The sequence below is a fragment of the Haematobia irritans genome, chromosome 3 (assembly GCF_050003625.1).
Source record: "Haematobia irritans isolate KBUSLIRL chromosome 3, ASM5000362v1, whole genome shotgun sequence".
NCBI classification, from domain to species: domain Eukaryota; kingdom Metazoa; phylum Arthropoda; class Insecta; order Diptera; family Muscidae; genus Haematobia; species Haematobia irritans.
In genome coordinates, this window is record NC_134399.1 from 48,749,826 (window position 1) to 48,775,923 (window position 26,098).

Consider the following 26,098-nt stretch of genomic DNA (forward strand, 5'->3'; position numbering starts at 1 on the left):
CACCAAACAGTGCATTTTTCGGGATGCATGGGCAGTTCTTGAACGGCTTCTGGTTGCTCTTCACTCCAAATGCGGCAATTTTGCTTATTTACGTAGCCATTCAACCAGAAATGAGCCTCATCGCTGAACAAAATTTGTCGATAAAAAAGCGGATTTTCTGCCACTGATTTTGGTAATAAAATTCAATGATTTGCAAGCGTTGCTCGTTAGTAAGTCTATTCATGATGAAATGTCAAAGCATACTGAGCATCTTTCTCTTTGACACCATGTCTGAAATCCCACGTGATCTGTCAAATACTAATGCATGAAAATCCTAACCTCAAAAGAATCACCCTTTAAAACACGATTGTTTAGATGTTTATTAATTTTATGAAACATTTATAAATTCTCATAAATATAACATTTATACGGCTATCACATCACATTTAACACATTTTTATGCATTAATAAGAGATTGATGTTGAGTTACAAGTTGTAAATTAAATGTTGTAGCGTCTATCAGCCAGTACTTTTATTCCCAATGGAGGCAGCGTGTCTGGAAAAATATTTGAAAAACTATCACTTTATTCCATTTGGAAAGTCAAAAATTGTTCACCAATTTACTTTTCACAATGTTAAGCGTAATAACTATGTTTTCAGCATTTTATTTTCGTTTTTATTTAAATAAAATATAACAAGCTGGTTGCGCTTGGCGTTTCACAAAAAATAAAATGGCTCTTCTAACAGTAGTGATGGCAAAATACTTTCATGTACATTTTGTACTTTTTGATATGCTTCCCCCATCACAGTTCGCGATGGTTGTGGTGACATTTACGAGACTGTGGTAGCGATGAGGATGAAATGGAACTTTGAAATGCTGGCAGGGTATAATAGTAATACTCGGAAAGAAACACATCTCAAGTGAATGTCACATACAGAGAAGAAGAAGAAACGAACATGAAAAAATGGTAAAAAGTAAATAAATAAATACTAATTTGTTTGGATTTTGAGTTAAGGTGAGTATTAAGTTCGAGTTTAGCAGCTAAATTCGTTGTTTTTCACGATTACTTTCCTCTAATAATCCATTTTAAGGAATACAAACTTTGTGAAAATTTGCTTTGGGCTATCTATGTATAATTTTATGCCTTTTTTTGCTGATTTAGTTTTCACTTTAGCAATTAAACTCGAACTTAGTACTCACTTTTACTCTCGTGGAGTTTGTAGTATTCGAACGCCTGAATCAGTAATGTTCACTTGCAGGCTACGAGCTCCGCCCCCCTTTTTAAACCATGTCCACACTGTGGACCAGTTAGTGCATATGTTTGCAACAACCAGAAGGAGACGAAACATGTAGTTATTATTGATGTAAGACGGATGGTATTGAAAATGGGCTATATCGGACCACTTTTACTTATACCCTCCATATAAACGGACCACCAGAGCCTCTGGGAGGAACAAAAGTTATCCGATTCGGTTGAAATTTGGTACGTGGTGTAAGTATAAGGTCTCTAACAAACATGCCCAAATTGGTTGATATCGGTCCATAATTATATATAGCCCTCATATAAACCGATCCCAAGATTTGACCTCAGGAACCTCTTGAAAGAGTAAAATTCATCTGATCCGGTTGAAATTTGGTACGTGGGTTAGTATATTGTCTCTAACAGCCATGCAAAAATTGGTCCACATCGGTCTTTAGTTAAATATAGCCAATGGCCAATCACACAACATTTGGTCCATATCGCCAAAAATAATCTACGAAATCTGTATTTCTTTAGAAATTTTTTTAATTTTTTATTTCTTAGAAAATTTTATCAAACCAAAACTAACTTGTTGAATGCGCCATTTTTGGTGGGTTAGAAACTTGGATGCCTACATAACACTACCGCCAACATCACACCAAAGGATAATTACAAACAATTAAATACACGTTCGCATGCTTTGGGCAGGTGAGAAATCATTTGTTGAGCCTCAAAAAATGGATAATATAGAAAAGAGGATTACATACACGCAGACATTTCATGTATTTGCATGCCATGACTAAAACAAAGCCTATCACTAATCCAATAATTAAAAGCTTTTACAATCTTCTTTAACAAGTAAGATGAAAGTCATTTATTTTTTATCGTTTAAAAAAAAAAAAAATAAACAAATACGAAATATATATTGTTTTCGTTTATATGATATAAATGAGAAAGAGAAATATGTAGTGGTGAATTAAAGCCCTTAGAAAAATTGAAGAGCTTGATATAATATCGTATGGATTTATGGTTATTCTTTAATGAACTAAATGTAGCAACTTTTTTATTTATTTTTTATGAATTACGTCAATGTACCAAGGCCAAAGGGCTAATTTGGAACAATATCAGTATCAGTAATTATAAGTCCATATGATAGGAACAATTTAAATGTGTAAAGAGGAGAGCAGCAAGTGCAAGAAAGAGTGTGACAACCCCCTTTGCGGATATGGTACGGATATGGTTAGGGCACAGCTTAGCTCGTCGGGTGGGGTGGTTCTTTTCCGCGTTTGGGTTGTACATTTAAAGTTTTTTTGATGTACCATATTGTTTTATATGACCAGAGATGGGAACTTACAGATATCACCCGGGACATGTAAATAGCAATTACGCTTTCACAGCCCTGACCGTACTTCTGTATGGTAGTATGTGTAATCTTTATGTAGGTGTATATCAGCTGGTCCAGAGATGGTATGTCGTAATTGACATAAATTTGTCCTATTACTGGAACGGGTGAACAAAATTAATGCTTTCTGAATTTGCCAACAGATTTCGAATCCATAGGAACAAGATGTTATTGTCCCTAGCGGCTGCCCTCCCCGTATGACAATGACTGTCATCCATGGTATTTTCTTCGCCGGTTATGTATATTTGAAAATACCCCTAAAATTAACATAGCTATTTCAAGTTAGCTAGCCGTTACATATTCTGCCTTCCTCTAAATTATTTAACACGTGTTAGTTTAATTATTAATATTTCACATACCAATATATATTTTATTGTGTTTTGTAATAATAATGGCAGTAATGAATTACATTAAATATATTTACATATATGACAACTCTATTTTTATTTTTTTATAATTTAACAAAAATCTTAAATACTTATTGTAACATATAGATATATTTTCTTATTGATTGGTTTTGTAATCATTAATCTTTAGATGAAGTTTTTTGGTTTTTGTATGTTTTCAAAGTAAATATATATATTCTTTCTTTACTTTTTTTATTGCTATTTTTAACGACTTTTAAATTCTTTTATTGTTGCTTATTTTAAAGACTTTTTTTTGTTGATATTGTTGGAATTTATAAAGATTTTAATAATTATTTATTTTCAAATATAATGACAAATTTTGTCAGAGAATAAAGGGAAGATTACTCTCTAAGAAAATTTGAATTGTGCAATATAAGAAAAGTTAGTTAATTCATGACGATATTTCTTTAAAACTGGCAACAATAAGAATTGTATATTAAAGTTTAATTTTTTTAAAATTTTTTTATTTACAAAGAGTTTTATGAAATAAATTGATTACTTAATTTCTTAATGCATGATATTAATACAAACTTAATTCTAGTCAGTATAATTGTAGATATTTAATATATTTTTTGTTTGTTTTTAAAATATCTTTCTCATTTTTTTTTTGTGCAATATTTAGTTTTAGGTTCAAATATATATTATTTTAATTTCTTATGAATTTTTAAGTTTCGTTTTTATTATCGGTAAAATTTGAATGCTTTTGATAGTTTTAGATAACTTTGTTCATATTTTTTTTGTGAATTTTAAGGATTTTTAATTAGATTTTTGTAAGAATTTCTTAGTTTTAGCCAAATTATTTCAATTAATGTTGTCGTTTTTCTTTTGGTCAGCGAAATTATTGAAGATTAGTTGATAATTATTTTTAGTGGTAACCATTCGAATATGATTAATATTACACTCATAGAAAAAAGTCTGCTAAAAACAGCAGTCGATGTCTGCTGTTATATTTTTGTACTTTAGGCCCAAATGAACAACAATTTATAAAATTTTCCCCAAAGCATATTTAAGAACCAAAAGTAGTTTTTGGTATATTTTTGCACTGTAATATACTTACAAGCTCCTAAATACGATCAGCAAACATTTTGTTTGCTGTTATGCCTCAATTCCATAAATATTCAGATTTTTTTGTCAAATACTATAGATAATCATAAAATATTGTTTTAATTATGTTAGGATAGCTCCTAAGTTGACATTTTTATTTGTTTTAGCCAAAATAAAACATGTTTTAGTTTTATCGAGCTTCAAAAATAGCAGGAAATGTTTGCTATTTCAGCAAACAGTGACTGCTGTCCCTTTTTCAGCAGACTTTCTGCTGTTTTAGCATACTTTTCTGCTGACCCTACTAACAAATTTCTTTGGGTGTAGGTTAGTTTATATTATGTGATTTTGTGATATTATGGCACGAGGCAAAATATACCTGGTTTACAGCACAACATGTGGTTTCAAAGAAAAATCCACATTGAACAATTCAAACAAACTTGCAAAGAATTTTACATAAACGTTATTACCTTGGGGAGATGGTATTACCACGTGGTCATAATAGGACAGGGTGACTTTGACACAAAACATGTAAGATTGAGCTCCCGACAATCAAATATAGATGCCGCACGAGCTTCTTGCTGATCGAGAATCTGTTTCGTACAGTACATACACATAAAGGGGCCTTGGACTGTATAGATGGACATATATAATGGCCAAATGAAAATTTTGTAAAAGAAATTTATATTTTTGTTGCATTTCGGTATGAAAACATTTACTTTCATAGAAAATTACATATTTCATTAACATCCACAAAATTTTAATGTGTATTAAGTCTTATTTTTTATTTTAAGCAAATTACCAGATAGATGAAATGTGATATAACTTTCTACTCAGACCGAAATACAAAAGAAAAGCCTGTGGTAACACGTGAATTATATGTGATTTTAACATAGACTTGATTGTAAATTGGAAAATGAAAAAATAAAAAAAATCAACAGTCGTAAAAAAAATATATATATTTATTTAATTGAAATTAATCTATAACTCAAATCATGCACCACACGTTCCCACTGGAATTCTATTGAATGGAACTTAAACGTGATTTAGATACCACAAGTCTTAATTTCAACCAATTAAAGAAAATCATATAATAGTAACATTATCCTTACCCCTTTTCAAGGCCGTATTCAGGGGGGGATGAGGGGGATCAAACCCCCCCCCCCCCCCCCCCGAAATGAATGAATATTTTCATATAAATAAATATATATTTTTAACTGCATAGAAAAATCTTATCGAAGATGTTGAAGAAAAGCTTACACTCAAAAAAAAAAAGTGAACTCTCTATTTCACTAAAGCCAATTTAACTTTATGGTAGTTCATGGAATTATTATGTTTGGAGAAAGTTTCATTTACTCTAATAATTTTTTGTGTACGTTAGTTAAATTGACTAAAATCAAGCAAAAAAATATACTCAAATAAAGCATAAAGATGAACTAAATTCGTGTCTTCCACAAAATAGTTCAGAATTTCTTTCAATTTGTAAATTTTACCAAAAATGCGTCCATCATGAACTTCGTATGTCACTAAAGACATTCTTGCAATTTTGAACTCCAAGTTTTTCCTTCAAACTACAAAATTTTCTTTAACAAGTGAAAAAACTTAGTTATGTCTAATAAATTTTCTTGAATTTGTCGAAAAATATTTACTTATTTTTTATGACATCGGCGTGATGCCAACGTTTGTAATACTGTTTAGTTAAAATTTTCTACAAATATTAAAAATTTTCAAAAATTAACCGAAAGTTTTCTTCCTGGTGGGTTCACTGTTTTTTCAGTGTAAGGTTTTATTTTGAAAAACGCTTACCTATAAAACTTGCACAAATCATAGAATACTAGTTGAAAAGCCCGTCAAACGACGGTCGAAAAAAACAAATTGTTTTTGTTCTCGCACCACAAATTTCATTTTTGGGAAATGTCTTTCTGCTTTTTATTTGTGTTTGTTGTTCTTTTTGTGAACATGACTCGCATTGTTTGGCCATAGCAACAACAACGAAACAGCCAAACACACATGTGTAAATGAAATGGCGCAAACCCTGCGAAAAGAACCTGCCTAATTCAGCGATGGAAGCACTTGGTCACTTTGCCAGTTAATCTGGGATGGAAAATACAATTTTTAAGAAAGTACAAAAAAGGTATTTTTTGTCCGGAAAGGTACTAAATTTCACAAAAATTTCACTGGAAAATTATTGTCAAGAGACTAAATTTTAAAGAAAATAAAATTTTGACAAAATTTTCTATATAAAAAAAATTTTGCCAAAATTTTTTGTAGAAATAAAATTTTGCAAAAAAAATCTGTAGATAAAGAATGTTGCAAAATTTTTTCTATAGAAATAAAATTTTGCAAAAATTTCCTATAGAAATAAAATTTGTACAAAATTTTCAATTGAAATAAAATTTTGACAAAATTTTCTATAAAAATAAAATTTTGCAAAAATTCTATATAGAAATAAAATTTTGACAACATTTTCTACCGAAATAAAAAATCGATAATATAGAATCGCATTCTTTTTTCAACTAAAACAATCTTGAAGTTCAATAAAATCCTGTTTTTGACTATGTCTTTTACAAAATCGAGATTTTCTTCCCACATGAACATGTCTGTTTTGCCATATTTGTAAAAGACTATTAGCAAATAAGATTGATAAAGACTTTCTCAAAATATTAAAATATTTTGTCAAAGCTATTGTACCATGAATCTGATATCGACTCAAAAATGTCTACACAAAAGGTACTAAATCATTCGCGGGGGTACTACGGTACTGCCCGGGATGAAAAAGTATTGAAAAAAGTACTATAGTACTGCATTTTCCGTCCCTGCAGTTACTACGTACTCATCCGAACTTTCATTTTCAACAATGAAGAGATTAAAGACGTATCTTAGAAATTCGACTAGCGAGAGTAGGCTCAAAGGATTGGCATTAATGTCGGTTCATCGCCGAATAAATGTGCCGACTGAAGAAGTAATTGATTTATTTGCTGCCCAAAAAACCCGTCGGCTCAATTTAATATTATAAAAATATTGTATACATACCTATGCATAAATAAAATTTTCTACACATGAGATTATGTGAATATTTTTTTTTTAAGTTGAACCCCACCCCCCCAGAATTAAAATCCTGGCTACGGCCTTGCCCCTTTTTATTAAAAATAAAATATTATTTCCCAGTAAAAGAAGAATTTTGTACGTTTCTTATAGTTTGCCTATTAACTGCACACATTGAAAGTCAACTTAATTTTATCCGACTCTTTCCTCTTTCACACGTTCTCTACTTTGCCGTTGTTCAATTGGAATGACTGATCGAGGCGCTCTAACCGCATGGTCATGTGAAAGCAAGTTGTACAACAAGACAACAACAGCCGCCATGACAACATTTCGAAAAAAATATAAATGAAATAAAAAAAACTGTTGAAGTGTAAGTTCCAAATATAAAGGCAACCCTAACAAAGCCAACACTTTTTATGGAACTCGAGGAGTACAAAAGTGTTGGGCAAAGGTTGTTATTTAGCAAAGAAAATATTTTTGCCTACATTCATCGAAGCGTGTGTTTTTATTTTATGGTTGTGTGTGTGCATTCGCGATAGCAGCGGTTGTTGACAAACAAAACAACAATGAAACCATATTTTGATTTCATAAGGGTAAGTAAGAAAAAAATATTTTCCATTAAACATTCTAATATTCAAAATGTATATTTCTAATTTGTGTTGCTGTTGGTGTGTATCTTACAATTAGCATTTGATGGTATGCAACAATTTCTATGCGCATAGTTACACAGGTAACAATGGTAATTCATTGTTTTGCCCACACAATCCACAAGTGGACAATCATGTAGATGTGCATTTCTGTGTTCCAAAAAGGTGTATGTCCATCGCAGGTAAGATAATGTGCATGGATTTCATGGTCATAAATAATGTTTTCTTCTCTGTTTCCAAAAAGGTTTTGTATGTTATATGGTCATGAGTGCGAATGATGCTATGTTTGATGCTGGTAGAATGAATGAAACAAAATTCTGTGCCATTTGACAGTCGATGATGTGAGAGGTGTTTTTGTTTGTAACATGGCTATTTCTACGATGGTGTTATGTGGTTAATGTTGAAGGAATATGCGTGGAGTAAACAAACGTCTCTATTTCCTATCTGATGAATTGCAAATGCTATTGGACAACAACATATATACATACATACACGCTCACAAAAAATCGCTTCTGTAACATATACTCCCAAACATATTTTGCTTCAAGCATATACATTTTTGGGTATTGCCCAAACATTTATATGTTTGATCTCTTCCAATATATAATATGTTTGAAAGCATATTGGTCTAAACAATATATGTTTGGGTTGTCTAAGTTCCAAACATTTTGTATTTTTGCATCCAAATTCAATAATGTTGTCTTCCAAAAAACAATATGTTATTATGTGAACATATAATATGTTTGGAAGCATTTTGCACCCAAAAATATTATATGCTTAAAAAAATTCTCCCAAACAATATTGTGCTCAAAATTTTATTTATTTATTTATATATTTACAATCATAATGAATTATGAAAATAAACAGGTAATATAGGTGCTAACCACATAGGTTTTCGACCTGAATGCTCAAAATTTTGTTTCTGCCCAATTGTATATTCCCCCACATCTTTCTCACTTCCACGAGATTTTTTAGTTCTTAGCACCTTTTTCTGTAATACAAACATTGTAGAAGAAATTATTCAATTGTATGATTTTTTTATTTTAATTTTACCTTTTGCCGGACGGGGATTCGAACAGCGGACCACACAGTTTGTAAGGATCAAGGAAGTAGCTGATCAATTGCCCAAGGAAAAATAAAATGTTAATTTTGTAATAACAAGCAACAACCACCAACTTAATTCAATATCGCTCCCTGTTAAATAGCGCTCCAAGCTACTAAACACATATATGTTAATAGGCTATTTCTAAATTAATATATGTTTGCATTCAAGCATATTATATTTACAAACATTTTATTCCCCAAACATAATATGTTCTAACATATTAACATATATGTCCCAAACATGTTATGCTAGTTTATGAACATTATATGCTTGCACTCAAAAATATTGTGTTTAAAAATTTGTGTTCCAAACATATAATGTTTATAGCCAAACATATGAAAAACAGTCTTTTTCAACCGTGTAGAAGATTGTGGATATGTAATTTTTGACTCAAAACAACTGTGGCATAAGATAAGTTTTATTGTTGGATACTCCTTTGAATGATTTACTAATATCGTTTGTATTTTCAGGTATATGTATTTAACACTTTATTTATGGTTTTATTCTCTTCTCTACACCCTTACAAAAAATCGCTTCTGTAACATATACTCCCAAACATATTTTGCTTCAAGTATATACATTTTTGGGTATTGCCCAAACATTTATATGTTTGATCTCTTCCAATATATAATATGTTTGAAAGCATATTGGTCTAAACAATATATGTTTGGGTAGTCTAAGTTCCAAACATTTTGTATTTTTGCATCCAAATTCAATAATGTTGTCTTCCAAAAAACAATATGTTATTATGTGAACATATAATATGTTTGGAAGCATTTTGCACCCAAAAATATTATATGCTTAAAAAAAATTCTCCCAAACAATATTGTGCTCAAAATTTTATTTATTTATTTATATATTTACAATCATAATGAATTATGAAAATAAACAGGTAATATAGGTGCTGTGGTGACAACCTTGGCTACACACTTCTAAAATATAGAAGTTTTTAAAAAAATCAATTTACCTTTGCTTTTTCATTAATATTTAAGCATATTGCCGAGAAATACACCAATGAGAAATAAAAAAATCGCTTTCCGCTAGAAGGGGGGTAGTGTGGTGACAACCTTGGCTACACACTTCTAAAATATAGAAGTTTTTAAAAAAATCAATTTACCTTTGCTTTTTCATTAATATTTTTTTCACTTGTATTTTTTAGAAGTGTGTAGCCAAGGTTGTCACCACAGTGCTAACAACATAGGTTTTCGACCTGAATGCTCAAAATTTTGTTTCTGCCTAATTGTATATTCCCCCACATCTTTCTCACTTCCACGAGATTTTTTAGTTCTTAGCACTTTTTTCTGTGATACAAACATTGTAGAAGAAATTATTCAATTTTATGATTTTTTTATTTTAATTTTACCTTTTGCCGGCCGGGGATTCGAACAGCGGACCACACAGTTTGTAAGGATCAAAGAAGTAGCAGATCAATTGCCCAAGGAAAAATAAAATGTTAATTTTGTAATAACAAGCAACAACCACCAACCTAATTCAATATCGCTCCCTGTTAAATAGCGCTCCAAACTACTAAACACATATATGTTTATAGGCTATTTCTAAATTAATATATGTTTGCATCCAAGCATATTATATTTAACATATATGTCCCAAACATGTTATTCTAGTTTATGAACATTATATGCTTGCACTCAAAAATATTGTGTTTAAAAATTTGTGTTCCAAACATATAATGTTTATAGCCAAACATATGAAAAACAGTCTTTTTCATCCGTGTATGTAGGACAATTGATATGGATTTGGACAATTGACAAAATGTATGACAATTAATTTCATGGGGAAGAAACTAAAGAGCCTAAAAAAATGTTTTGGAAATTTTCTTGGAAATGTGGCCTATGTGGAAGACTATGCGAAAATGAAACTTGTTTGTTGGATATTTCTGGTTATTGTTGTTATGATGTGGACGTACATAAAAGAAATGGATGTATATTTTGCCATAAAATTCTGCCTGTTTATATTGTTATGATGCATTGGTTGATTGTGAGATAGATACCTAACGTATGTTGGATATGGCTCGTGGCAGGAATGGCTGGTGATATTGGTTGTAACTGATTGGAATTGGTTGCTTGATTTTAATACTGGACTAATGTGGCTTGAAGATAAATATAATCGTCTAGTTTCTTTGAATAATTTTTCTATATTGTTTACATGTATATATCAAATATTTTTAATACTACAATTTTTTTTCATAGGACCATCTATGGGATATTGACTGAACTGGAATTTTTGCAACAATGGATTTGAATATAAATGAAGCCAAAAGCATGAAATTATTCGTTGGGAATTTCGTTGAAAACAAAAATTTGTTTTTGTCGATAATGCGGTGAAAGAGGATGACAAATGATGGATGTGTCTTAATACAACTGATGATTCCATTTGTATTTATGTGATCATATGCATCATGGATGCGGACATTGTATACCTGATGTATTTGGTAGTAATATAATCATGGCAATGAAACAATGGATGTAAAGATAAGTTTGAAATTATTTTATATCTTGTGCAACCGTGAAACTAATTTTTCTCTTTCTACTTTTGTCCCTACAGGTTCTTTTTGTTTACCATATTCTAATAATTCCATTTCTCCTTTACAGGTACAATTTCTCAACCAGGATTTTTCCAAAGCGGATTTCCAACAAAATTGTCAACATGGATTCTCAACACTGATGCTGCAATAAACAAATTTTATGTGTGCCGTAATGAATAGCAAATGATGAGAAACGATGTAGAAAGTAGATTTCGTGCTTAAGTACAAATTTTGGTTCACTGTTTAAGGTGTTGGGCGTGAATAATTCCAATTAGATTGCCCTTAAGGTCTTCGACCTCATATTGACTATTTCCTATTGCTCCTCGAATTCTACATTTCAACCATGGTTTACACAGTTTGGCATTTATGCCTTTAGAAAAATTGCTCTGAGTAAAATGTTTACGATAAACTTCCTGACCAGGTTCGAACGCGACTAGTCGGCTTCTCTTGTTGTAGGTCTTTGCATTTCGTAAATATGCCTCATGCATATTATCACTTATCCGTTTGTGTACTATTTGCATCTGTGGTGCTTTTGATAGGACATTTGTCTCACTATCTCCCAATGCTCCCAATCTTCTTAATATTTTGTAGGCATCCGCATGAGTAATCATGTTATATCCCATCAATGCAAAATATGGTGTTGTCCCAGTCGAAGAGTGAATTGTTGTCCTAAGTGAGCATTCAATCTTTGATAGATTTTCATCCCATTTCGTTTGATCAGATTTTATAAAACTCCGTATGCTACTGAGGATTGTTTGGTTCACTCGCTCACTTGCATTCGCTTGTGATGAGTGAATGGCTGTTTTGATATGACGAATGCCAAATGTTTTTAGCATATTCTGGAATGCCTCAGAGGTAAACTGTTTACCATTATCGGAATGAAGAATTTCCGGCACTCCAAATTTATGAAAGATTTCTTCAACCAGAAATCTATTTACCAAATTTGTCGTTGCCTTCGGCATTGCTCTTAAAATAAAAAATTTTGTTTTATGGTCTAACACAATAAAAATAAATGCTTTTCCAGATTTCGTGCGGGGATAAGGCCCTAAAAAATCTATATAAATCTTCTGGAATGGCCTTTGTGTCATGACCTCATTTCCCATCGGTGGTCTTAGCGTTTGTTTTGGGTGCTTAGTCTCTTTGCATACTTCACAATGCTGAACGAAATCTTTTATTTGGTTGACCATAGATGGCCAATAAAAATATTCCCTGACATTATACAAAGTTTTTGCAACCCCACCATGTAGAGTATTCTCGTCGTGAGACTTTCTTATTATTCGATTCGTCAATTCAACAGGTAGCCATATTTTCCAACAATCTGCCTCCGACTCGACATCATCGGTGTTAAATTTCACCCTTTTGTAAACAATACCATCACAAATCCTCAAGTCAGGCAGTGCATTCTCGTTTTGTTGTATGGATTCAATCAAATCCAAATATTTCGCACTTTTGAATTCTTCAGAGTCAAAATTCAAAATACCTGTTGTGTTAGCTGTTATTTCTTCCATATCAAATCTCGACAACATATCAGGTACTATGTTCTTTGTTCCCTTTCTATGCTCGATCTTAAATGTGTACCTTTGTAACTTCAAACTCCATCTTGCGAGGCGTTCACTTAAATCATTTTGCCTCATTAGCCATTGAAAACTAGAGTGATCGGTTAGAACTGTAAAATCCATTAGCTCTATGTATTGTCGAAATCTTTCTATAGCAAGAAAAACAGCTAGACACTCCTTTTCGGTCATTAAATAATTCCGTTGTGCTGAATTTAGTTTTTTTTTTGAAAAATATTCAATGGGATGCTCCTCGTCATTACTGTCTTTCTGAAACAATACAGCACCTACTCCGACATTGGACGCATCACATTGAACAAAAAACGGTTTCGAGAAGTCCGGGCTTCTAAGAACAGGGCTAGATACAAGACAATTTTTCAATTTTTCAAACGAATCCTTTGCCTCTTGTGTCAATACAAATTTACTTGATTTTTTAAGGGTGTCCGTTAATGGGGCTGTCAAAGTAGAAAAATCGCTAATAAAACGCCTGTACCATCCTACGATACCTAGGAATTTCCTCACGTCCTTTGCACTTTTAGGTGGTTTTATGTTCAAAATCGCTTCAATCTTAGATTGGTCAGGCATTAATTTCCCACCGCCGACTATATAACCGAGGTATTTCAGTTCGGTGTAACAAAATTTGGATTTCTCCATATTGATGATTAGTCCTGCATATGTCAACCTCTTGCCAACTATATCCAGAAGCTCTATATGCGAATCAAACGTTGGAGACACCACCAATAGATCATCCAGATACACAAAAACTCGGTCATTCAATTCTGGAGGAATCACTTTGTCCATCAAGCGGCACATACGTTGAGCAGCATTACACAGTCCAAAGGGCATTACTTTAAACTGGTAATGAGACCTGCCTTGGACTGTGAATGCTGTCAGTGGCCTGCTTGATTCCTCCAGAGGAATCTGCCAGAATGCATCCTTCAGATCAATTGCAGATATAAAATGGGTATCTCCTAACCGTGCCAATAAACCATCTATGTTTGGTAGAGGGTAGGGGTCCTTCCTTGGCACCTTATTCAATTCCCTCGCATCCAAACATAGTCGGTTTTTGTTCGGTTTCATAACCAAAGTAACCCGGTTATTCCATTCCGCATTAGTAGCAACTTCGATTACATCCAGTTCAAGCATCCTGTCTAATTCTTTGTACATTAGATTCTGTACAGCAGGGCTAACTGGGTAGTATCGCATTTTCCTCGGTGTGGCATTTCCCACATCAATTGTGTGTTTCTCGATATTGGTCATCCCCAATCCAAATTCTGTATAACACCGAAAAGATAGTTTTACTTGGTCCAGGATAGATTTTTGCCCTGAAGTCAAAATATGTTGTTTTGAATCTATCGTTTCGATTTCCCCAATAACATTATCTTTGCAAATCCGAATACCCAACTTCGGCCAACAATCATACCCTAACATCAAATCTTGTTTAAGATTTGGGACCAAATAAAACGTTATAATTTCCGATTTTGAACCACATTGCACATTCAAATTGACCTTTCCTATTATAGAATGCATTTTACCGTCGGCAGTATTTATGACGGATTTAAAATCTACAATTCTCAATACAGTTTCTTCCCAAACAGCTAATTGAGGCACCACTGTCCATCAACCCTTTAAGTTCTATGCCATTCAGAATGACATTCTTGTATGGTCTTATGTCCTCGTCCATTTTTATACACGCCAAAGCAATTTCGTTTCGCTCCTGTCTTCTTCGAGCATAACCCTTTCTTGCCTTTCGCACATTTTTGCCTTGAACAGGTACGAAATCAGAAAAGATTTCCTCCCGTCTTCTCTCATATTCGACTAGTCGTTGTTCATACGGAATTATTCTCTTCAAAAACTTGGGTTTACTTTCCATCTTATTCGGCTTCAGAGTACTTTTTCGGACGTTGTTCCTATGTACCTTTTGTTCTTCCATCATCCGATCATTATTTGTTACCTGACTTAGTTTTACATTCAAAATATCGAGGTTCATTGAGTCATTATCGTTGTTAGTATTTGTCACCTCCTAGTCAGTTGATAAATCATTGTCGCCAGAATTTTTGTCCGTGTAATTTACCTCGTTAGCGTTATAATCAGTTTCATATTTCAAATATTGATTCTGTATATCTACTGGGCTGTCTCCGTCGGTGAACATGCTGGTCCAGGTTTCACCATGTTCTTGGCAGTGTTTCCCAAACATTTAGGGCATTTTGGAGAAGTTACCCCATCGAACCCACACCTAAAGCAAAAAATATTTCTTTGCTCAAGTGTGCAGTCGATGAAAGAATGTCCTGGTTTCTTACATTTCCAACATACAAGAGGTCTGTTTGGAAATTGTTTGTGCGCTACTTCCTCGATTCCAAGATTTCCGTCCTCAGTCGTAGAACCATTGAATTCGATTTCATTCACACGCCTATAATTTGAATATTGTAATTGGCGATAGGAATTCCTTTTCGCAAGATTTCTTTCGGCCCTTCTACATTCTTCCAATAAGACATCGATTGTCTCGATTTCTTTTGGATAAATTAGTTGGACCCTGCCGTCCCTCAAATTGTCCTTAATTAGTCGTACGATTTCATGTTCAGGAATTTGTATACGGATTTCATTCTTCAGTTTCACAATGTCTGAAATGAACGAATCCGCAGATTCTGATTGTAATTGACGTCTGTCCATTATACGTTTTTGTATCTCAAAGTCGGACTCAAAATTACGAAATTTTCTCTTAAAATGGTATTTCAAATGATCCCACTGGCAATAAGGATTCTGTTGACGGAATTCCCAAATCCAGTCATAGGCTCTACCAGTGAGAAGGTGGTAAAATCTTGTGAAGGGATCCCAAGGGCAGTTGTAGTCTATTCTTAAGGATTCCGCACGAAAAACAAATTCCTCAACACTCACTGATTTTGAGCTCCCATCATATTTCAATCCCCATTTTTGGAGTTGTAGTGGAGTAATGGGTTTGTATCCCAATGCCAAGTTTTGTTGTATGTATAATTACGTATATTCTGTTCTTCATGAGCAGTTGGATTCATGGCGTTATTGTTCTCTGGCAATGGAGGCAGTCTAGAATTTTGACGTGACATTCTAGAATACTCCCTTTGAATCCCTTGTGCAGTTAAGCTGCTATACTCTGGGGTCGTAATTGAGTGGTTGGTTTCCGGTGACGAGGTTATATGTGGTCCCAACTCTCGTGAGAAACTCAAAGACTTAATGTAATGGAGGTATAGAATTATTTGAAATAACAGTGCGATTCTGACCAGATGTGGCAGATGAGTTAAAATGCGCTGTAATATTGTTCAAGGCACTTGCAATTCTACCTGAGTTCGTCGTATTCGTGTCTGTTTCATTAATAGGTGGAATATTCTAATTGTTTCTTCTTGCAGCAATTCTGCTCGATGATCGAGATGGAAGTAATCCATTAGCCATTTCGAATAAGAAAGTACCTAACCTATAAAAGTACCTAACCTATAAAGTCTCTGTTGGGCGTTTCAGACCTAGTCGCACAAAATAAATATCCCAATAAGAATTTTCTTCGGTTTAGCAATTTGAATAATTAGAATAGTGTTTATTCATATAATAAATATGAATATGTTCAGCAGAAAAGAATTTAATTTCATTCAAATTATTTTAAATCAAATATTATTACGTAAAATTATAATTAAATAAAAATTCAATAGCTTTATCGTTTCGACAATCATTACGGCCACAGATAGGATTGTAGTGTTAGTTTTAGTATTTTAAATATATTTTGAATGCTATAAAAATATTTAGTAATGTTTGTTGTTAGCAATCAACATAGACACAGAATTAGAACATATATTTATTATTGTATGAAATTAGTATCTCTAATTATTTTTTTTTTATTTTCTTTGTCTTTTCAGATTATTATCATTTTCTGCTAGGCTGAATTCTGTAACGGACTAAGATGAAATAGCGTTTTTTGGATTCGAAACGCAGTTCTGTAATCGAATTTCAAATATAATTAAGTGGTTAATTAAAAATTAAGTTTAATTAAAAATTTTAATCACAATGAATTTAGAACTACGTGTAATTTTCAATGAAAATTTCATTAATAAAGTATCTTGAAAACTAGTTGGACTTATTTTTACTTCGAAAGGCATTAACAATGTTCTGACTCTAAATATAAAAAAAAATTGTTTTCTTCAAACGCTTATGTTCTTAAATCATTGTAAATTATATACAAAAACAAATGATATCCTAGCTATTTAGCCTATCATATCATGCTTTTTGTTATAATTACAATTCAATCAATACTTAATACTCAATTATACATCTTATATCGTTGCAACACAGGCATGGCATTTCTTTTTGCCTTCCGGGACACCGTACAAGTGATAATTTTGGACTAAGTTATGGGCTATTTTATGCTAGATTTCAAATTGTTCTGATGTTGGGCGACAAAAATTGGTTGACTATGAGTCGGCCATAAAAATTCGCCCCATGTTGCTGGGCGCCAAAATGTGACAACCCCCTTTGCGGATATGGTACGGAGATGTTAGGGCACAGCTTAGCTCGTCGGGTGGGGTGGTTCTTTTCCGCGTTTGGGTTGTACATTTAAAGTTTTTTTTGATGTACCATATCCCAATAAACACAGGATGAGCGTTTTTCAAATGCAACAACTTTTCAGTTTGAGGGTAACTATAATTATCAACATAAATTCAACTTGACTTGAAACAGCTCATATTCAATACATCTTCAAATTGTTTGCGAATTACTTCCAATTTGCCAAAATGTTGACGAAATCTTTGAAAAGGGGTTGAAGATAATATGAGAAAACTTTGACAAAACACTACCCTAAAATGCAACGAAAAAACCATGTGGTTTTCAATACTTGTTTGTGCAACGAAGTTCGTGGTCAATTGAAAGAAATAAAAAACATTTTAGACAAAAAACTGAATTTACTCCAAATAGTTTCTAATAATACGTAAGTGAAAATAAAAAAAATGATATGAAACTTTAAGGAAGACACTAAATTATATCTCTTTGCCGAAAACTAAAATTATGGATTCTACGTTCTTTAAAACATTAAAAAGCTGACCGATGAAAAAATGTTGGACAAGTAACTGGAACTGCTTCAAATAGTTTATAATAATTGGTAAGTCAATATGAAAAATTAAATCAACACTTTAGAGAAGTCACTAAATTTAAATCTCATTGCAGAAAACTAAAATATTTGGATGCTGCATTCTTGGAAACATTAAGAGGTTGACCAATGAAAAATGATGGTGGCTTATCGAAAAGAGAAAGTTTCCATAAATCAAAGTACAATGAATTAAACTTGGTATTTATGCTTTTCCATATCAACTACTGGGTGATAATTCGCATCACGCCTATAGTTTAATTTACATCGCATCATCGGTTTAATTTGATATTTTGTGAATTGAAATTGCTGGAAATTTATTCTAACTCTCTAGTCATCAAGTTCCTTGCTAATTTCCCGAATTTTAATGCGTTTTACAAGAATTTTGTGACACCAACGTTCTTGAGGAATTTTGTGGGCTTCAATACATTTTGTGCCACGAAGTACGTGGTCAGTTATTTTTATTGACATAAAACTGAAATTAATCCAAAACGGTAATTATAATTGGTAAGTCAAAATAAAAAGTGAAATGAAAACGTAATGAAAATCACAAAACTCGATTGTTTTGCAGAAAACTAAAATCATTGGATGTTATATTCTTGGAAGATGTTGACCGGTGAAAAAATGATGAAGGAAACAACAAAGAAAAGATTCCAGAAAACTTGCAAAGTGCAACCAATTAAAACAAAGTGCAACAGTTCCTAAATCAAGAACTTCTGGATGAAAATGTGCATTACATCAATTTACATTCCGTCATCAGTTTGATATTTTGTGAATTCCTCTTGATGGAATCTATTCTAACACGCAGGCCAGCAAGTTCCTCGATAGAAATTATTTGAAATTGTCAGCATATTAATTAATAATTAATTAATAGTTATGTGACACCAACATTATGGGGGAAATTATACATGAAAAATGTTTAAGTTATTTAAAGTTGTATTGATAGTTTTAGTTATTAATACCTTTAATAAGATAATTATGTTTTGATTGGTATTATAACATATTATTATTTTTATATATTGTTAATGTTATTTTTAATATTATTATATTTTTAACGAAAAAAATTAATAAAATGTACAAAATCACTAGAAATTTAGTGTTGACTTTCAGTAAGAACTGGGATTGACTTTCATGCAAATTGTGGTTAGAATATATTCGCAGCAATATTAGTTTTTAATTTGTCTCACATTGAAAACTGTTTGAGAAATTATTGAGTAGCAATGCATTTCAATTTGAGGATTACAATTGAGAGATTATTGCTATTGTGTTGAATTTTACTGTTGAGGGTAATGTCTGTTTTTTGTTGAGAACGCGATTTTCTCAACAATTTCTCAACTTGAATATTACCCTAATCCTTTGAAAAAATGTTTGAAAAATTATTGCATTTTAGTATTTTTCAAACGTTTGTGTTTATTGGGATTGTTTTATATGACCAGAGATGGGAACTTACAGATATCACCCGAGACATGTAAATAGCAATTACGCTTTCACAGCCCTGACCTTACTTCTGTATGGTAGTATGTGTAATCTTTATGTAGGTGTATATCAGCTGGTCCAGAGATGGTATGCCGTAATTGACATAAATTTGTCCTATTACTGGAACGGGTGAACAAAATTAATGCTTTCTGAATTTGCCAACAGATTTCGAATCCATAGGAACAAGATGTTATTGTCCCTAGCGGCTGCCCTCCCCGTATGACAATGACTGTCATCCATGGTATTTTCTTCGCCGGTTATGTATATTTGAAAATACCCCTAAAATTAACATAGCTATTTCAAGTTAGCTAGCCGTTCCTCTAAATTATTTAACACATGTTAGTTTAATTATTAATATTTCACATACCAATATATATTTTATTGTGTTTTGTAATAATAATGACAGTAATGAATTACATTAAATATATTTACATATATAACAACTCTTTTTTTATTTTTTTTTATAATTTAACAAAAATCTTAAATACTTATTGTAACATATGTTACGTATCTCATATATCAGCACTAAGGCGGTGTCCGGCAGCTCATGACAACCTCTCAGAGGGTTCCAACCCTTCACCTTAGCCCACGAGACCGAACACTAAAAAAAAGGTAACTTTGACGAAACAAATCTCCCAAAAAAAAAAAAAACGATCATTATACACATAACACACTGCCTGACGGTGGGAGCTTGGTCTTATGCTCCCTCACCTTGCCCTCCCTGCCATGATCCTTGTTATCCAGCTCATTATTTTTACCAAGGACCCCATTATCCACACACTCACCTTACATGCCTATTCCACTCAGATTACCTCCTCATAGTAACAACACTAGCACATCATAATTTCAATATCGTAAAACATTACAAACATTTTTTTTTATTTGGTCATGATTAAAAAAAATAATACCTCTAACACATAAATCACCTTAAATACTATATTTGTCTTCCTTAACCTAGATATTACAAAATCAACAAAGAAAATCAAATTTTCAAAAAAAAACTATACTGAACAACTAACACCAATTTTTAATTACTAAAGTGAGCCCTTGGCTCAGATTTGCCTATGTTTAAGATTCTAGACGTATTTTGATTTATCAGCCCTTTAACGGCTCGCAAAAGTTGTTTTACTTAAAATTTCCTAACTAAAAGAGCTCTCTTAATTAAGTTTGTGGGATTTTACACACTCACTGATCCCAAAAGATGAAATAGGCAAAATTCAAAAACTGTCTAGACGCTCGTGCGACAAATCCTACGCTCACGAATCTCTCTCTATTGGCATTAATTATCCTTACAATAAACACAACACTAATTTATAATTGTTTCTAACACTTAACCACAAAAAAAACGAAACTACATAAATCTTAGCCTAGTTAATTATTATTTTTTTCTGTTTTAATTTCTTAGTTGTTTTGAGATATAGTTTCCTTTGTTTGAGTTTTTGTAGTGCATTTAGTTATATATTATGCGCTTAATAGTATTAAACGTATTTTTTTTTCAATATGTTAAATATGTTAATATGTTATGTTTTAGAATTTTAAAATGTTTAAATTATCACCAGTAAGTAATTGCTTTTTTTTTTATTCTCTTTTTTTTTAGCTTTTGTTTTCGGGGACTGCGAAAACTGCTTGCTGCAGCACCACAACAATTTGGCCTTAACACGCCTCACTCTCGTTTTCAAGGGTAAGTAAAAAGATTTGTTTTACCTTAATTTTCAGTGCTAATATTAGAAATCTTTTCGAATTTTCCAGTTGACTCAGCTCCAGATTTTATGATGCCTCCAGCCTAATACAATATATGGCTTAGTTGGAAGTGCCGGAGTCGATGCCAAGATCTTTATAGATGGGTATATGTAGAATGCAGACCTTCCGGAATCCCTAGATTGTTGCCAAATACACGAACTTCTGACTATGGACTTGTGATGTGATCGCCCTATTAGAAGAAATACACGAACACCAACCAGAACACTACATTAGATTTACATTCGAATTCTACCAATAATTTTATTGATCACTCACTTCTAACAATGTACGATACAAAGCACAATAAAACGCACAAATCTTTTTGTCCAACACAGACTTCTTGAACCGAGATTCAACTAAACTTGGCAAATATATGTAAGGTCAGTATAACAGCCACTTTCACCGTCTGCTCAGACTCACTGGTGATAATGACCGCGTCCCATCATTGACGACCATTTTAAAGCTTTCTACAGACGCTTAAAAAACAGTATCTGAAATCGCGCCTTCTAATTGTTTTTATATATTAATTTATATACCTCATTCCTACCAACAATTCCCACAGTCTGTCCGTCCATGTACTACATGGTTGCATCGCACCCCACGGTTGTAACCAAAATATTCAAATTCCAAACTTGGCAGTACTTTCTCTGAAACTGCCGAACATCTGTATTCTCGAAACCACATTTCATTTCCTGCCTTGGCATGACACCGAATACCTTTTTCGCCACAAAAAAAAAATAAAATATATCATCATCCCCTCTATTCTATTACCACCACATATGGTGTCGTGATCAGCCATAAACGGTTTCATAACTTAGTGGCACACCGAGGCCTGAACGCCAAAACGATAATATTTTCGAAATAAATATGCCATCCGGCCGATTGCACCTGATGGCCGTAACCCAAAGAGAGGACGTCGGTTCAAGCGCCCGCAACACATATAGATATATTTTCTTATTGATTGGTTTTGTAATCATTAATCTTTAGATGAAGTTTTTTTGTTTTTGTATGTTTTCAAAGTAAATATATACATTCTTTCTTTACTTTTTTTATTGCTATTTTTAAAGACTTTTAAATTCTTTTATTGTTGCTTATTTTAAAGACTTTTTTTGTTGGTATTTATAAAGATTTTAATAATTATTTATTTACAAATATAATAACAAATTTTGTCAGAGAATAAAAGGAAGATTACTCTCTAAGAAAATTTGTATTGTGCAATATAAAAAAAGTTAGTTAATTCATGACGATATTTCTTTAAAACTGGCAACAATAAGAATTGTATATTAAAGTTTAATTTTTTTAAATTTTTTTATTTACAAAGAGTTTTATGAAATAAATTGATTATTTAATTTCTTAATGCATGATATTAATACAAACTTAATTCTAGTCAGTATAATTGTAGATATTTAATATATATATATTTTTTTTTTGTTTTTAAAATATCTTTCTCATTTTTTTTTTTTGTGCAATATTTAGTTTTAGGTTCAAATATATTATTTTAATTTCTTATGAATTTTTAAGTTTCGTTTTTAATATCGGTAAAATTTGAATGCTTTTGATAGTTCTAGATAACTTTTTTTGTGAATTTTAAGGATTTTTAATTAGATTTTTGTAAGTATTTCCTAGTTTTAGCCAAATTATTTCAATTAATGTTGTCGTTTTTCTTTTGGTCAGCGAAATTATTGAAGATTAGTTGATAATTATTTTTAGTGGTAACCATTCGAATATGATTAATATTAGGTTAGTTTATATTATGTGATTTTGTGATATTATGGCACGAGGCAAAATATACCTGGTTTACAGCACAACATGTGGTTTCAAAGAAAAATCCACATTGAACAATTCAAACAAACTTGCAAAGAATTTTACATAAACGTTATTACCTTGGTGAGACGGTATTACCACGTGGTCATAATAGGACAGGGTGACTTTGACACAAAACATGTAAGATTGAGCTCCCGACAATCAAATATAGATGCCGCACGAGCTTCTTGCTGATCGAGAATCTGTTTCGTACAGTTCATACACATAAAGGGGCCTTGGCCTGTATAGATGGACATATATAATGGCCAAATGAAAATTTTGTAAAAGAAATTTATATTTTTGTTGCATTTCGGTATGAAAACATTTACTTTCATAGAAAATTACATATTTCATTAACATCCACAAAATTTTAATGTGTATTAAGTCTTATTTTTTATTTTAAGCAAATTACCAGATAGATGAAATGTGATATAATTTTCTACTCAGACCGAAATACAAAAGAAAAGCCTGTGGTAACACGTGAATTATATGTGATTTTAACATAGACTTGATTGTAAATTGGAAAATGAAAAAATAAAAAAAATCAACAGTCGTAAAAAAAATATATATTTATTTAATTGAAATTAATCTATAACTCAAATCATGCACCACACGTTCCCACTGGAATTCTATTGAATGGAATTTAAACGTGATTTAGATACCACAAGTCTTAATTTCAACCAATTAAAGAAAATCGTATAATAGTAACATTATCCTTACCCCTTTTTATTAAAAATAAAATATTATTTCCCAGTAAAAGAAGAATTTTGTACGATTCTTATAGTTTGCCTATTAACTGCACACATTGAATTTACACATTGAAAGTCAACTTAATTTTATCCGACTCTTTCCTCTTTCACACGTTCTCTACTTTGCCGTTGTTCAATTGGAATGACTGATCGAGGCGCTCTAACCGCATGGTCGCCCTACCTTGGTTAACTTTTCCTTCCTAAAAAAGAAAATACACCTCTGTTGTGTCACTATGAGTTGCCACTCTCATTGGACAAATGTCATGTGAAAACAAGTTGTACAACAAGACAACAACAGCCGCCATGACAACATTTCGAAAAAAAAATATAAATGAAATAAAAAAAACTGTTGAAGTGTAAGTTCCAAATATAAAGGCAACCGTCACAAGAGATCAAGGCCGTATTCAAGGGGGGGATGAGGGGGATTAAACCCCACCCCCCCCCCTCACCGAAATGAATGAATATTTTTATATAAATAAATATATATTTTTAGCTGCATAGAAAAATCTTATCGAAGATGTTGAAGGAAAGCTGAAGGTTTTATTTTGAAAACGCTTACCTATAAAACTTGCACAAATCCTAGAATACTAGTTGAAAAGCCCGTCAAACGACGGTCGAAAAAACAAATTGTTTTTGTTCTCGCACCTCAAATTTCATTTTTGGAAAATTTATTTCTGCTTTTTATGTGTGTTTTTTGTTCTTTTTGTGAACATGACTCGCTTTGTTTGGCCATAGCAACAACAACGAAACAGCCAAACACACATGTGTAAATGAAATGGCGCAAAACCTGCGAAAAGAACCTGCCTAATTCAGCGATGGAAGCACTTGGAGAGTGCAATAAAGAGATATTTCCAAACGTGCATATTCTTTTAAAAATTTTGGTCACTTTGCCAGTAACTCAGGGATGGAAAATACAATTTTTAAGAAAGTACAAAAAAGGTATTTTTTGAGCGGAAAGGTACTTTTTACTAAATTTCAACAAAAATTTCACTGGAAGATTATTGTCAAGAGACTGAATTTTAAAGAAAATAAAATTTTGAAAAAATTTTCTATATAAATAAAATTTTGCAAAATTTTTCTATAGCCGGCTATCATACAAAAACCTTTTTTTCGGAAGGTTCAAGTGTGGTTTATTGTTGGGTTTAATGAACTGCCTGAATTTATTCTTATAATTGGTTGATAGTTTTGCTGCAAGTAGGGGATGCTGATGAGGAATGTGGTAATTCCGAAACGTGCGTCCATCCAACCATCTATAGGGCTTTGCCCAAATAAATTTGACAAACATTATTTTCCTCTGTTGGTTAAGCTACACTTGTAGTTTAGTCAATGTATGGTTTTAAGATGCAATAAAAAAACAACAACAATGCTTAAAGAACAAAACCAACAATAACAAAACAAAACGAAGGGAAATAAAATTTTGCAAAATTTTTTCTATAGAAATAAAGTTTTGCAAAAATTTCCTATAGAAATAACATTTTTACAAAATTTTCAATTGAAATAAAATTTTGACAAAATTATCTATAAAAATAAAATTTTGCAAAAATTCTATATAGAAATAAAATTTAGACAACATTTTCTACCGAAATAAAAAATTGAGAATATAGAATCGCATTCTTCTTTCGACTAAAGGTTGAATTACACACCATGCGTCAATCCGTGCGTTGATTGAAGTGTTGATTTTTTTCTGTTCGAGCTTTTGATTTCAAAGAGAAATTTCAACTCTTCAATCATCGGACGCATTGTACGCATCGAACGCATGGTATGTAATTCTACCTTAAAGGCCGGTACTCTGTTCGGTTTTCGCGTTGAAACTCCATACAAAACCAAAAAATGCGAAAAATTTGCGAAATTTTTTCCATTTGTGATACTTTGTTTTTTCGTGTTGAAAAACTGACGTTTATAGCACGGCGCCATTTGCAATGTGAATTAAGAAATAATTTATTTATTAAAAACTATTTGTGCGGGTTTATAAATCAAACACGGACCATATTTTTGTTCCGAAACTATACAAAGGATCAAAGGAATAGCAGATCAATTGCCCAAGCAAAAATAAAATGTTATTTTGTAAAAACAAGCAACACCACCAACTTAATCCAATATCGCTCCCTGTAAAATAGCGCTCCAAGCTACCTAAAAAAACGCCGTTTTCTATGTGCGAAATAATGGTTTCCATAAAAATTTTTCGCAAGAATGAACATAGTACCGGCCTTAAAACATTCTTGAAGTTCAATAAAATCCTGTTTTTGACTATATCTTTTACAAAATCG

At 32.2% G+C, this 26,098-nt stretch overlaps 3 long non-coding RNA genes across 3 annotated transcripts; 1 reads left to right on the top strand and 2 right to left on the bottom strand.

The window, feature by feature from the left end:
* Positions 1-334: 334 nt before the first annotated feature.
* Positions 335-835, bottom strand: LOC142232057 (uncharacterized). The gene is made up of 2 exons (XR_012721000.1): positions 604-835; positions 335-535 (listed from the first exon to the last, which is right to left on the bottom strand). It is a non-coding gene; the product is annotated as an uncharacterized LOC142232057 (long non-coding RNA).
* Positions 836-17,498: 16,663 nt separating this feature from the next.
* On the top strand, positions 17,499-19,324 carry LOC142230359 (uncharacterized). The gene is made up of 3 exons (XR_012720666.1): positions 17,499-18,078; positions 18,144-18,570; positions 18,635-19,324. It is a non-coding gene; the product is annotated as an uncharacterized LOC142230359 (long non-coding RNA).
* Positions 19,325-20,383: 1,059 nt separating this feature from the next.
* On the bottom strand, positions 20,384-21,774 carry LOC142230360 (uncharacterized). The gene is made up of 2 exons (XR_012720667.1): positions 21,556-21,774; positions 20,384-21,469 (listed from the first exon to the last, which is right to left on the bottom strand). It is a non-coding gene; the product is annotated as an uncharacterized LOC142230360 (long non-coding RNA).
* Positions 21,775-26,098: the final 4,324 nt, after the last annotated feature.